A 15,273-nucleotide genomic window follows, 5' to 3' on the forward strand; every position below is an offset into this window, starting at 1 on the left:
CAGGTTAACGAAAACTCTCCGATCCTCCGGCTGCGATTCGAGCAGAGTTCAACGAAGGGAAACGTTGGTGCGAATAATCGTGGATCGGAGAGTTCGAAAGGACGGTGTGCAAGAAGGAGGAAACAGGAGCACCGCGGTGAAGAAACATTTGGTAAGCGTTGTCACATTTCGAAGCCACTGAAAATTCACTGCCACGCGGTCCGTCGATTCGATTAGTCGGTGGTAACCTCCTCGTGAAACCGTGCTTTCAACCGGATTCCCCCTCTCTTTCTCTGTCTTTGTCCGAAACACGACAACCGAAGGAGGAAGCAAAAGAAGAAGAAGAAGGAAGAGCAAAGACACACTGGCGTAGAAGTGGCGTCGCGAAAAAAAAACGCGAGCGGTTAGACGGGTCCACTTTCGCGTCAAGTCCTCGGAAAGGCCGAAAATCGTGGAGTATCGGGGGCCGTGAGCGGTATCGATGACGAGGGGTGACGCGAGAGCACTGGCTGGTGGTGGTCGGACGTTGTCAGGGGAGGGCTGAAAACAACGGTTGGGGCAGGAGGGAAGAAACGTGGACGCGCGTCAGCGGGAAGGAAAAGAGGCACGAGGGCAGGAAAGACGAGGAGGAGGAGGAGGAGGAGGAGGAGGGGGAGGAGGAGGAAGTGGAGGAGGAGAAGACGAGGATCATTCGAGCACCGTGAGAGACACCACACTGTCGCGCACAGTAGTAGACGTTTTCGTTTCGATCGCGGCAGACGCTTCAGACCGGTTAAGGGAAATTCACCTCGAACAACCACGTTTCCCCGCGTTTCGTAGGTTTCTGAATCGTCGAGCCGGACGTGCGTGTTGCGGGACTATCCTGGATACCAGAAAAGGACGAAACGACTCGCGAGGGAAGGGGCGAAAGGGCGCGGGGTAGGGGCAGAGGCGGTTGGGAGGGAGGGCAAGGAGGGCGAGAGAAGAGCGAGGGAGGGTGAAAGACGAGAGAGAGAGAGAGAGAGAGAGAGATTGAGAGTACGAAAAGAACAACGACGACGACGGTAGACGGCGTGAAACGGCGGAAAAGTGCAACTTGAGGACAGAAGATGGGGTGAAACGGTAAAGCTGAGAGAGAGAGAGAGAGAGAGAAGTGTGAAAAGTGAGGAAAAGAGAAGTGAAAGAATGACCGCGGGGCGTTTAGGCGGCAGTCCGCGTACGAGAGACAGTCCCGCGCCTCTGTCGAGTTAAAACGGTGAGGTGTTTGTGCGTTTACGGGTACGGACAGACAGAGAGACTTAGTAGGTTCGAGTTGGTGGGACAGGGCGGTAAAGGACGGTGGAAGTGCCAGGTTTGCTGCTTGGAACCGCCGCGGCGTTGTACGGCGGCGCCACCTTCGCTGCAAAATCTCTCTCTCTCTCTCCCTTACTCTCTTCGTCTCCGTTTTACCCACCATGATTCCTCACGCCCTCTTCCTCCCACTAAACCCGCTCTGTCGATCTATCTCTCTTCGTTCTCTATCCGTTCCTAGTTTTCGAGTGGCGTCTCCTGTCCTATCTCTGTCTCTCCCGTTGACTTCGGTCAGCCTCCGGAGGAGGAAGGGTAAAGGAAGAGATGTTGTAGAGGAGGGTGGGGTTTAGTTGGGCGGGCAACGTGTGCCTGTTTCGCGTCCACACGGCACACGCTCGTAGGACGCTGATTCGTGTGCCCGTGTTTGAGAGAACGGGTTTCGCCGCGTTTTGTACATGCCAAAACGGGTTTGTGCGCGCGGCTAGCTGCGCGCGGTTGTATGAACGGCAAGCAGGGTGGAATCCACCGACTCTCTCGCCCACCCAACACCCATCATCCCCGCCACCGCGCGCCTGCTCGTGCGTGGGGTTCCAAAGTCGATATCTAGCCACACCGGCGACTCGAGTATTATCCTCCAACACCTTCGAACCATCCCTTCAGGATTTCCGCGTGTCGCGCCGCGATTTATTTCATTGCAGTTTTCTCTCTCTCTCTCTCTCTCTCTCTCTTCTCTATCGGTTCGCGACACCTTCGAACCATCCCTTCAGGATTTCCGCGTGTCGCGCCGCGATTTATTTCATTGCAGTTTTCTCTCTCTCTCTCTCTCTCTCTCTCTCTCTCTCTCTGTTCTCTATCGGTTCGCGCTAGCTTTTCGATCAGGCGCGCACACACACGTAACACAGATTGGGGGTCAGCGTTGCGCGAAACGGTCACATTGTCCGATAGGAGGGGATGAAGGAAGGATTTGGAAGGTCGCGAGCCTCGAGGGGCGTCGCAGGATGAATGGATGATGCGAAGGAGCGATACCAGCGTGGGGCTGATCCAAAATGGTTCCTCTCTCGATTCGTCCGGTCACGACGATACGGATAAGCGAGTCGGGATGATCTTTTCTCTCCAGAGAAGAGCAGTCTCGTAAATCCTCGCTTTCTTACGAGTCTGAACATCGATCGCGAAACGAGTGACGGAAGTCGAGTGAAAAAGGATGCTGGTAAGAAAATTTCCTTATTCCGATCGGGAGGTTTGTTTATTCTTACTCTGATATTCCTTTAAAGAAGGCTATTCAACGACTCGATAAAGAATGCAGCGCTGCCTTTCTTCAACTGTTCCACCGATATAAAAAAGAATCATCTTCCTTTCGCTTTGAAAATTAAGAAACCTCGATAAACTCTAGCTTTACAAAACAATAGGCCAAAGATGATACCGAATAATAAACACACAGATTTCGATGCAACAACCTTTCCATTATTCTCGAAGCGTTCGGCGAAAGCTCGAAGGGTCTCTCTTTCAGGAAAACTGTCGCGAGGGCTGTAAGCTTGTCAACGAGTACCAGACTGGACGTTGGGCGCCCTCCAGTTTCCAAGCAGCGTAGCGAAAGTTTGGAAAGAATTTCGTCACGATTCCCCCCAAACCGATGAACCTCTGTTAATTCGACCGCGATCGACAGGTTGTCAGCGAAAGAAAACGACCATTCGATATTGCTTCCTCGATTGCACCTTAAACGAGGGTATTTTGCGTGAGAGTGGTACATGATACGATGGTTCGATACGCCCCCAACGGATATGCGGCAATTTCTCTCGAATAAACGTTATTCACTGTGTAGCGGCGCCCGTTGAAAAATTGCACCAACGATAACCTCTAACCAACCATCGAAAACCGCCGATCATTTTTTCCCTATTTCACTGGTTCGCCGCGATCGTCGAAACACGATATTCCGCGGGACGACGTGGTATGGAATCGGGGAAAATCAATCGAACTCGACGGTAAAACGAGCCAATTTAAGAGATTAACACACACGCTACACAGTGCCCTCTTATTTACCGAATTCCTTCAGAAGGAGGAGATGCATATAATCGGTATCGAGGATGATAACAGGGTTCGAAGCGAGTAGCGGGCTCGAATGTAGGACACGTGAAAATCTTTTATCTGCACTGACCCAGACCTAATTCAGGATCGTCGGTAATCAGAGCCGCGCACACGAGGTTGCCTCGATAGCGTGGTTTAACGCTAACAGCCCTCTCTCATCTAGTCGACGTCAGTGATCGATATCAGACTAATCGACAGTCACGTGAATCGTTTCGATCATCCTGACCGACCAACGACCGGCAATTTTCGAGCCAGCTGCATCCTTACCTGCCACATACACACACACCAACACACGGGAGCTAACCCGGTACTAACGCATGTCGTAATTCCCAACGCAACTGGCCGTAATATCGTTTGACCTAATCGAGTGATCTCGATGCGCGTCGAGCGTGCCTTAGTCAGCGCAATGATTAACGGCGTTCCGCGTGGAGCGTGCCCCTTTAGAGATAGAAATCTCTATATCTCTATCTCTCTATCTCTCTGTCTAGAGGTAACACGAGTAGAGAGAGAGAGAGAGAAGCATCGAAGAAGAAATGCATTTTCTTCGCGAAATTACCAGGAATGTCTGACAGTGATTAATGAAAAGCTCGACTCGATTTTATACGAAGAGCTTTTAACCAGCAGGGGAGGTTAAGCCAGGCTTTAATTAAAATCGAGCCTGGCCGAGACGAAAAGAAGATCAGATATTGCGGAACAATTAACCAGATCTTTCGTAATAAGTCTGACGAGATCTTGGAAGCGAAACTACCCCTTTTGCGGAGGAGAGAAGAGGCTAGAGACGCCGCCTCGCGGAAAGCTCGCCAACTTGTAGGAGCAGAGGAAGCTTTGGAAGAGCTTCGATGCTCCGGTTCGAGGGAGCTTTCGTATCGCTGGTAGATTCCTGCCTTACCAACCTCGCTCTCTCCGCTCAAGGAGCTTCTCGAGAAATGTGCAACGCGCTTTCGGCTGCACTGCTATGCAAATTTCTCCCCCTTTCACTTTCTCCTATGTAGTATTTTTATTTTACTTTTTTTCCACTTCGTCTGGAATATTTCGGTTAGCTTAAGAAGAGATTAATTTACACGTTGTCGTGGAAGTAATGCAAGAACTACCGTAAGCAAAATACCCGGTGTAATTACTCTGGCACACATTATTACGCACTGAAATGAACGTCTCGCTCTAGCTACTAAATGAAGTTTCTAATTGAAGTCACTTACACCTGGTAACTGGTTACCGAACTCAAGAGATACTTGTGCGATCAATGTAGTTACCGAACTCAAAAGCTGCTTTGTAATTGCCGCTTAATTACACACGTACACAGACACACGCGTACACAGGGATATAATTCTAAGAAAGAGGAACGCAGCTAAAGGGATCAAAGTTACGCGTTGTAAAACGTCTGCGAAGAATGGAATTTTCGCGAGCTTTCCTCGAGATAACGAAATCGTACAATGGTCGGTAAAACCGTGTCGAGGAGCATTTATACGACGAGTTAACCATTCCGACACCGGTGCCAACAACGTCGTCGGGTTTCCTACGAGGAAATTGACATCGACGCGTGTGTAAGACGCCGTGAAAACACTCGTAGCCGCGGTTTACGAAATAGAAGAAGCCATTTCTCAGCCCTCCCTCTGACTCGCCCTTTCTGCCTTATCCCCGACGCGACAAAATTCCACCTTCGTGTCGAAGAGGCGTGAAAAAAGGAAGGAAAGAGGCTAATGCGGCTACTGTATAGAGAGGCAGGGGGAAGGTTAGAACAAGCGAGCAGCCATTAAGGTTACTGTCACCGCTTTTTGCGCCGTGGCAACTGACTACGATGGTCACCCTGTCCGCCGGGAAGTATCACCAACGAGAACAACAATCTGTCGATCCACATCGTCATCTTCGGCGGCACATTAGAAACTCCCCAGTAGCTGCTGTTTTTCGCAAGACATCACGTTAAAGTTTTTCGTGAAAACGGCATCTTGCTTCGGAGCCTAGATTAAGAGAGGAATCCTTAGAGATATAGACCAGCCGAGCTTTCTTACCTGAGCCGGGGGGTGGAAATGTTAACCGTTAATTAGGACCGCGAGTAACGTGGCCTGCGTTTCAAACGTTCACCCTTCGCGATCTGATTTACTTCGACGCGTTCGATTCCCTTTCTCGCGACGGAAATCCACGGATTGTCGAGGAGTTCGAATGGAAACGACGATAATTGTTTGTCGAACGATCCGATATTTTCTATTTTAATGTTAACGTTGGTGTTAAACCGGGAGGACACACTTTGGGGTAGAAGTTAGTCGACCGTTTTGGGTAACACTGTCGCTTAAGAATTTTTAGTGCCTTTCGAGGACCTTCTTTACTAAACACTCGCTACATTTTGCGTTAAAATTGATAAAATGTGCAAGGAAAGTTTCTAAGTGTGTAAAAAATGATTTCAGGTGTATTGGATAAATTTTAAGGTACTGTAACATTTTTACGCGTGTGCTCCCGGGTTAATAGCACGCTTAACCCCCTTGACGTATGATTTCCTTTCCTGACTATTCATCTAAGCGTCGGCTATTTACCGTTTCAGTACAATATTAACAGTTTCTTCCAGGACAAATTAAATCGAAAATTGGAATTAAAGTGAATTTTTGTTACCAATATGACTGTTTTTATCAGATCTTGACCAAAATCTGTGCCACGAGTCTGACTCGTTGTTGTACGGCAAAGGGTTAAGGGGGTATTCTAGTCTAGACTTTTCAAAAAAATTGATTCTTCTTTTTTACATTTTGTGGAAGTAGACATTTGAAGAAGTGTAACTGTCGAAGGATTTTTCCGAATTCGTAAAATTGACGAAGTTACAGATGGTTAAAGAACCTCGTGTAACCGGTATGAGAAACTTTTAACGCGTTTTTCTCGAAACCATGTTTTTCTAAATGGCTGACATGATATCTCAAGTTCTAGTTGTCCGATTGACTCGAAATTTTACATGCACCTTCGGTGGATGTGGCGTTATCGTCTGAACCAGAATTATGCCAAAATATATATTTTTCTGATTTTTAGAACCTCTGAAAGGCGAAAGTCGACAAAATCGATACGCAAAATTCAAACTGCCGCCATTTTGTAAATTTTCACTATTTTCTTTTCATTCTGGTTCACACCATAATCACGTTCGTACTAATCAAGAATCCTTTCGGTTTTTTCATTTCGGATAAATAGAATGGGCGGAATCGTGTCGGCCAGTAGGACACTTTTTTTTTAAAAGGACCGCACTGAATGATATATAATTCAGACAGTTTTGATTATTCTCACTTGAAAAAAATTGTGAACTTTCTTAAGACATGAATAAATATGTATGCAAAATGCCGATACTGAGAAGCTTATACTTTCCTTACAAAAAAATCCCTAAGGACTAAAAAATGACACTCTAGAGTAGAATACCCGCTTAACGCATTGCCGGGAAATCGCCCGTTTCGCTTAGCGACACGAAAAGAATGGATACACTATTGGCTAAAAGCTTCTGATCACTGTGTACAGCAAGTTACAAAACAATTTCCGGAAAGAAGTTAGCAACTTAAAGAATTTTTCAAATCAATTGAAACGAGGTAAAGTGCTATTGATATTCGATATTGATGAAAATTAGCAGGTGATCTCTAATGTACTCGTGAATTTACTTCTTGTCCATTTTGAACGTTAATACACTTCAAAAAAATGCTACATTGTTTAACATTTTTACTTTCAAAAAGTTCCAAGTTGTTTAACATATATAATATTTGCTTCATCTCACATTTTAATATTACTTTCATTTGTCTAAGTTACACGAAACATAACATAATCATTATTTTCTTATTCGAAGCTAGTTGCACGCTTAAGTGTAAAATGTCACTAACATCAAGCGCGCAACTTTTATGCGAAAAAAGCACGCGATCGGTAATGTGTTAACACTTATATTAACCCAAAATTCTAACGAACTTTGATTAACCCTGTAAATCCAGGAATGTTTTAAACTTGTAAAATTTTGTTCAGGGTTAGCCTGCTTACTCCTTTCAAATGCATGAAAAAGAAAAAATCATGGATTTCCGGTCGAAAACTCCAAACATCACGACAGACTTGCTCAAGAATTCCCTCATTGCAACCCTTTACGCGAATAAAACCATAAATTACCGTCCTCTCCCCAATAACCCTGACAGGAAGAATTCCAGCAAAAGTAGTCGCGGTGGTTCGTTGTCAGACGCAAACGCCGGACTGTATTTACGAAGATACTCGATCCAGGGCGCGCGAGTGACAGAAAGTAGTTAGTGTCGTTTCTGGTCAGACAGCGCGCCCCAACGTGTACTGCACTCCTCGGTACACCGTGTGTCCGGGGAATAAACGAAAGGAAAGCGCCAACAGCGATGCAATTTTAATCTCCGACAGATGGAGAAACCTAATTAACCGTTGGAAAGGAAGACTCGACGGGAGAGACGTGTTAGTAACGAGAATTCGAGTGAAATCGAAAGTAAGTCAGACCGCGAAGGGTTCGGGATCTACTCGAATAACGGAAAGAAAAAAAAGACGTTTATTTGTCCCGCGGATCGTAATACGAGGAGAGGTCGCCACACGGGACCTCGTGTCGGCTTGCGTGTTCTCAGTTTGAAATCGCGCGGAACACGATCCGTTTTTACCCTCTGCTCTGGCCCGGCGCGGCGGCCAGCATAATACTGTACAGAGAAACGCGTGCTCGTATCTTGCAGCTCGCGAGACAGCGAGAATCCAATTTGAACGCAGCGACTTCGATTATATCGTCCCTTCCTTTATCCGCTCTCGTTCCTAACACTTACTCCTTGCTCTATCCTCGTTTACCGGCCCGTTTTATTCACGTGGAAACGACGATCCAACACACACAGGCCTCTCTCTCCTTCGACGTCGAAGGCTTTTCTTAATCAGATCCTGCATCCTCGCTTTATTTTTCTTTTTTCTTTTTCTGTTACACTCTCTCACATGGTGAGAAACCCGAGGAACGAGGCAGCGCATAGACAGCAAAGATGCAGGTAGTTATGAGGACATTGAGGAGTGCGAAGAAAAACGCGAGAGAAAAATAGATACGGAGCTGCATTCTTTTTTGTTACGTGCGACTAAATCTCGAACGATTCAGGGAACTCTAACTAGGACTAGTGTCGAGAGAGAGCTACGTGAACGATACTTACAAATAGAGTGCGCTCGCTACGAAAACCGTCAGAACCAGGGAGTACGGTAGACAGATATAACAAATGCCGATAGATCGTAGAATGATGTTGCTAACGACGAGTAGTATCACAGAGTGCAACACGAGGATTGCCAAACCCATATCACACTGTATCAGGGCATCTTCGCTAGCCTCACAGAAATCCGCGTCTATGCTCGGAGCTTGCTGTTTCTCTTTTGTTTCTTCTAGTCTTCTCGACGAGTGGGAAATTTTTTCATGGAATTTCGCGTCTATGCTCGGAGCTTGCTGTTTCTGTTTGGACGAGGAAGAAATTTAGCAATTTTGAAGATTTTTCGAAGCGATAATTAGAGATATAATTTTCTGAACGATGGAATTTTGAAGGTTCGAACGAGAAAGAAATTTAGCAATTTCGAAGATCTTCAATCTTCGAAGATTACTCAACGAGTAATTTTCCAATCGAATTTTGAAGATTCTCGACGAGTAAGAAACTGATCAATTTCGAAGGCTTCCCGACGCGATAATTACAGATTCGCGTAATCGGGACCGAAGAGATTCGCAATTTCACAGAGTGAGTGGAAAAATTATTCCAGTTCCGCTCTTAATTCGATTTAACGTCTCGGTGAGTATGTTCGAGTTACAAGTTACCGCTAAGTGAAGCGCGAAATATCGTTCGAAAAGCAAAAATATATCCTATCCACGATCGCTGCACACTCTTCTCCTTTTTCCCCCGCGTAACTCGTCCCAGCTACTGCTCCAACGTTTTCGATTGTTTTCCAACCACCACTCGACACGTACGAACTAGAAAATTTCATTTCACCTCAACTTTCACGCGATACTTTCGTTTACGCATACCTTCGACCGAGTGGGGAAAAAACAGTACGTAAAATTCGTTTTACACTAATGAGCGCGGTGCCATCGAGGCGTAAATTTTGGGAAACGCGGCAAGCTCCGATGCATAAGCGCGCGTCACGAACGCGATCGTAAAATTGGCGGAATGCTCATCGATACGGGAACCTCGACGGATCTGCACCAAACTGAAGCCGTGCATACGACTAACCGCTAACTATCGTGTCTGCAATGAGCCGGGGAGATAGTGTTGCCCTGACCAATGCTACGCCGCGGTATCTCCAGTGACGTATCGATACCACTCGATGGCCACCCGTTTGCGCTCTGAGCGAATGGCCTAAGAAATTTACACCGCCCTTGCAAAAATTTATACGTTTGTGTGTGTAGCTAAAAATAATTGAAACGGAGGAATGTAAATTAGCGTGTTAAATGCAGCGCTGAATTTCTCCAACGAAGAATTTGGAGAGACCGTTGTTATTAGAGGGGAAATTTATTGTTTCGAGGGTGTGGTAGATTTCTACGGTCGGTAGATTTGTGGAAATGAAATAGAGAAAGGGGGTGATAAGTAGGAGAGACGAGCCTGGCTCGAAGGCAATGGTTTACAACACAAACGCTTGCAAGGCTTCAGAAAGCTTGTAACCACTGAGAAGAAATACCACGGCTGAATGAAGGATCGCGTTAAAAAATGGGCTTGTGGGAAATATGTTAGGTAACGGTGAATTAGGGTTTCGCTATCGTTCATGTCTCGCCTTGACTTGAAATTAGCGCCAGTCGCCCGGCCAATTACCGTCCCTGATTACAGGGGATGCAGTTGGGAATGCAGAGAACGAGGAGGAATGAATAGGGAAAGTTGGCTGTGCTGGCCACTTTGTGATCCACCGAGATGCTTCTTCGTTATTTTTTTTGTATACCGTCCAAGGTGTACAAAAGGTATGTTTCGTTTTCTTCTCGATTTCAAAAGGGAGAAGAAACGGGGCCGGGTGAACAATTTCTTTTTATGAATAACAAGGAGGGAAATATTTACAGGTGACCTAAATCGAAACCGCCCCTCTTCTACGATTCGATCGTGCTACTTTCTTCAACAGGGAATACTACAAATTGTCGAATCTTCGTTCGAGAAGAGAATTTCAACGAACTCGCGACTGTTTAGCGTACGGGCACCAGTCGATAGAGCTCATAAATGATTATCTACGATGCTCAATTTAGCGTTGGTAAATGCAGCTCGGTCGCTTAAGCCGATCTCTAAGGTTCTTTAATTTGCGCGATCGTGCTAAGAGAGGAATATTTACGCGGGCCGAGCGTTCTTTGGCTTCCAACGTCGATAATTCCTAAGAAAAATTGTACCTACGTACCGTGGAACAGTGTGTCAATTTGTATCACCGAATTCGTCGGTGTTTGATGAGAAAGAAACAAGAGAGGTGAATAGGCGAGTAGCGACGGTTGGAAGACTATAGTTGTTTCCTCGGCATTACATAAAAGTAGCTATATCCACGGAAGCGTTCCAGTTTTCAACGAATCGCGGATTTTCCAGCCGTTTTTTATCGCTTCTCTTTCATTCCTTTTTTTCTCTCCTTCGTTCGCTTGATCCCGATCCAAACGGGCCGACACTGATGCCGTAAATTGAATCTCAAGCACAAGGAGCAAATTAAATCTCGGAACGGAGGCTACATACCTTTCTACTTTATTATTACAGCGAGAAGTCGGCCACGCACCGTACAAGACTATGGTACCACCGACAATACGGCTATAGTCTGTCGAGCACACGGCTGTTGTTCCACTTCGCGGCCGTATGTATTATTAATCCGGGGAACGTTTAAATAGTCATCTGTCGCTCACGCGGTTAAACGTGCCGGGGAATGGTTACTCGAGTCACTTTCTTTGGAAAAGGGGATGTTGAACGGGGGCCATTTTTTGGCTTCCTCTGGAGACGAAAAGTTCGAGCGGAAATGTGGCGGGAAAATTGAAAAAAATAATAAGTGGAAATATGAAAAAGTGACGATGATCGTTTCTTCTTTTTCATCTTATTCAGATATCGATGCATCTCGAAAATAATTCTTGAGAAAAGTTGAACGGTGGCCATTTTTTGGCTTCCACTGGAGACGAAAAGTTCGAGCGGAAATGTGGCGGGAAAATTAAAAAAATAGTAGGTGGAAATATAAAAACGTGGGTGTGGTTATTTCTGCGTCGTTATCTTCTTCAGATATCGATGCATCTCGAAAATAATTCTTGAGAAAAGTTGAACGGTGGCCATTTTTCGGTTTCCACTGGAGACGAAGAATTCGAGCGGAAATGTGGCGGGGAAGTTGAAAAATAAATGGAAGTATGAAAAAGTGGCAGAGATCACTTCTGCGTCTTTATTTTCTTCAGATATCGATCCATCTCGAAAACAATTGTTGAAGAAATCTGAATTAAACAAAGATGGCAATCTCCGATTAAATTTTCTCAAAACTCATTTCGGAGATGGATCAATAAAAATGAAGATGATCACTATTTTTTACAACTGTAAAACTTCAGAGCAACTCTTAAATGTCCTCCGGGAATTTTTCGTTCCTACACAGAGTCAAAAAGGGTCATTTTTTAACGTCCTTTCTGAACTAATATTTCGACAGACGAGGGGATGAAGAAAAGTTCACGTCGAGTTGGGTTTACTCTGGTCGGAAGGTTTCCTGTTTTTTCAAAGCGTTACACCGACCGAACTTCCTCGAATTCCACCCCGGAAAAGCTGTGTAACGTCGAACGTCGTTAAAATCACAGGCGGAAACGCGTGGGTCTAAGTTGAAAAACTTCGCTAATGGCTGGTTGATATTTATCGATCGGCGCATCGGCCTCTCGAGTATCGAACACTCTGAACGACTGAGAACGGTTGATCGATAGCGCGATTCCAGACTTTTCATCGCGAACCAACGTCGTCCTATTCTCGTCGCAAGCGTGTGTATGCGAGAGTGCACAGATAAAAGGGTTAGAGGGTGTGGTTGCACTCGACGTACGACACGCGATATTTAATCCTGACCAAGCGTGTCAAGTTGTGCGAAAAAAACTTGTCCGCAATTTGTATCGCGAAAGAGGGTCCTCGATTCCATGGAAATCCCTGCTGAATTTTCCATCGGAAAAATAGACACGTTATTCGCTCGTTTCGTATTAGACACACACGCGTGTGTGCGTGTGCGCGTAAACGGCTCGATTTTGTGGGAAAATTCGTAACGAGCCCGGAGTCCATCGATTGAAAAACTTTTCCACGAGCGTGAATGACCGGCAACGGAAAGTGTTCATCGTCGATGGAAGGAGAGAGGGTTGAGGCTGGTGTAAAATCTGCAATTCGTACGCGACATTTTGTCACGCGTACGTCGACACTTCTGTCGCCGTAACGTTTCCAACCCTCCTCCCACGATCAGCCCACCCACCATTCAACAACAGCCGAGTGTATATGTATATACGCTCGGTGACACTTTTCACGCGTAAATTCACGCTGGTTTCTCGTGTAAAAAATCATCCACCTTGAACACACACACGTGCACGTATTTGATATTTAAAAACAACGCATGCAACGTTTCGTGGCAGCGAACGATTGAACATGTGCGACCTTCTCGGAGCAACGAACGAAAGAAAGAAAGAAAAGAGACGAGGGAAGGGTGATTTTTCTTTTTTTTTTTTTTTTTCTATGAGGATTACTTTCAATTAACGTTTCACACACGGGATATATCGCTGTGGACTGTGAGAGAAAAATCTTATATCTTATATCTGGTGAATTATTGCTTTCTTTTGTTTCGTTTAATTTTTCTTCCTTAACACTGGTACAAAATGTCGGGTGCAAAAATCGAGTGAGATATGTATTGTACAAAAATAGTTGTATCTGTATGTATGCAGGTTGTGTGAAAAATCGTGCACAGAGAGAGAGAGAGAAAAACGATGTTTTTCCATTCTTTTTTTTTTTAAGAGACTGTAATTTGGTGAAAAATTATGGAAAAAATTGTTGGAGAAATTGCGTTTAGAAAATACACGATATCCTCGAATCGAATCACGAGTACGTGCACCGGGCGCTCCTACAATTTGAAAATTTATCTTCCTCTGGGAGCGTTTCCAGGCATGGATCCGTGCACGATTTTCGCCACACCCTGCGGAAGGCTTTAAACTAACACTTTAACGTGTGTACAGTGTCTATAGTCTATCCTCTCGGATTCATCGATTGAACAAGTCGAATTATAGTCACAGATTTACTCATTAGTACTGTGCCAACAAGGTTACGCGAACCGACGAATTTTCAAATTTTCGAAAATTTGAAAATTTCCAAGTTTTTCTGAGCACACGATTTAGGGGATTAGAATATTAAGTATACGCGCATCCTCAAATTTCCGAAAATTTGAACGTTTCAAATTTTTCTGAGCACACGAATTTGGGATTTAGAATATTAAGTGTAGCGAACCCTCAAATTTTCGAAAATTTGGACCTTTCAAAATTTCTGAGCAGACAAACTAGGGGGTTAAAACACTAAGTGTACACGATACCCTCAAATTTTCGAAAATTTGGACCTTTCAAAATTTCTGAGCACACGAATTGGGGTGTTAAAACACTAAGTGTACACGATACCCTCAAATTTTCGAAAATTTGGACCTTTCAAAATTTCTGAGCACACGAATTGGGGTGTTAAAATATTAGGTGTACGTGAACCCTCAAATTTGCAAAAATTCGAAATATTAAGTGTACGCGAACCCTCAAATTTCCGAAAATTCGAACGTCTCAAATTTTTCTAAGCACACGAATTAGGGGATTAGAATATTAAGTGTAGCGAACCCTCAAATTTTCGAAAATTTGGACCTTTCAAAATTTCTGAGCACACGAATTGGGGTGTTAAAATATTAGGTGTACGTGAACCCTCAAATCTCCGAAAATTTGAACGTTTCAAAATTTTTCTGAGCACACGAATTGGGGTGTTAAAATATTAGGTGTACGTGAACCCTCAAATTTCCGAAAATTTGAACGCTTCGAAATTTTCTCAGCACACAAATTTGGGGATTAAAATATTAAACGCACCTGAACCCTCAAGTCTCCGAAAATTTGAACGTTTCAAAATTTTTCTAAGCATACGAATTGGGGTGTTAAAATATTAAGTGTACGTGAACCCTCAAATTTCCGAAAATTTGAACGCTTCAAAATTTTCCAAGCACACAAATAGGGGATTAGAACACTAAATGTACGCGAACCCTCAAATCTCCGAAAATTTGAACGCTTCAAAATTTTCCAAGCACAAAAATTTGGGGATTAAAATATTAAACGTACGCGAACCCTCAAATTTCCGAAAATTTGAACGCTTCAAAATTTTCCAAGCAAACAAATTTGGGGATTAAAATATTAAACGTACGCGAACCCTCAAATTTCCGAAAATTCGAACGTCTCAAACTTTTCTGAGCTCACGAATTAGGGGATTAGAACATCAAGCGTACCCGAACGGTGCAATTCGAAAATTTCCAATTGTTCCCGAGCACACGAATCAGAGGTTTAGAATCTTTAAGATTTCGATAGCGATTTCCTTCGTATCCTCGCACGTTTCTGAAACGCAAGGCAATTTCTTTCGGGTGTACACATCGAACAAAACATTCCAGGTATTCGCAGGCCGCGAGAAACGGAGAAGAGGAAGGGTTTCGCGTCGTCTCCTCTCCGGTCCACGCTGATAATTGAGTAGTGCGTGAAAGCTTTATCGGTATCCAAGGTGCAAGGCTCTTCATTCCATTCCATTCCATTGCATCACATTCCAAGCTTCGATCGAAAGCATCGGGGAGAGCGATGAGACCCAATACTTCTGCTCTTTTATTATTATTATTATTACATTTTTTTTTTTATATTTTTCGTGTCAATCGTGTGTCTATGCGATATCTGTCGTGGGTACTTGTACTTGGTGCACGCTTTAGCGCGTGCTGCGTCGTTTCGATTATGTTATATTTTATGTATATTGTTTTTTTTTTTTTTTTTTCATT

General features: G+C 44.6%; 1 protein-coding gene across 1 annotated transcript in view; it reads right to left on the reverse strand.

Annotated features, from left to right (window-relative positions):
• Positions 1–15,273, reverse strand: part of LOC108575894 (potassium voltage-gated channel protein Shaker) — a 212,278-nt gene that overhangs the window by 111,527 nt on the left and 85,478 nt on the right. The window lies entirely within an intron of this gene.

The sequence above is a fragment of the Habropoda laboriosa genome, unplaced genomic scaffold (genome assembly GCF_001263275.1).
Source record: "Habropoda laboriosa isolate 0110345459 unplaced genomic scaffold, ASM126327v1 scaffold243, whole genome shotgun sequence".
Classification (NCBI taxonomy): Eukaryota; Metazoa; Arthropoda; class Insecta; order Hymenoptera; family Apidae; genus Habropoda; species Habropoda laboriosa.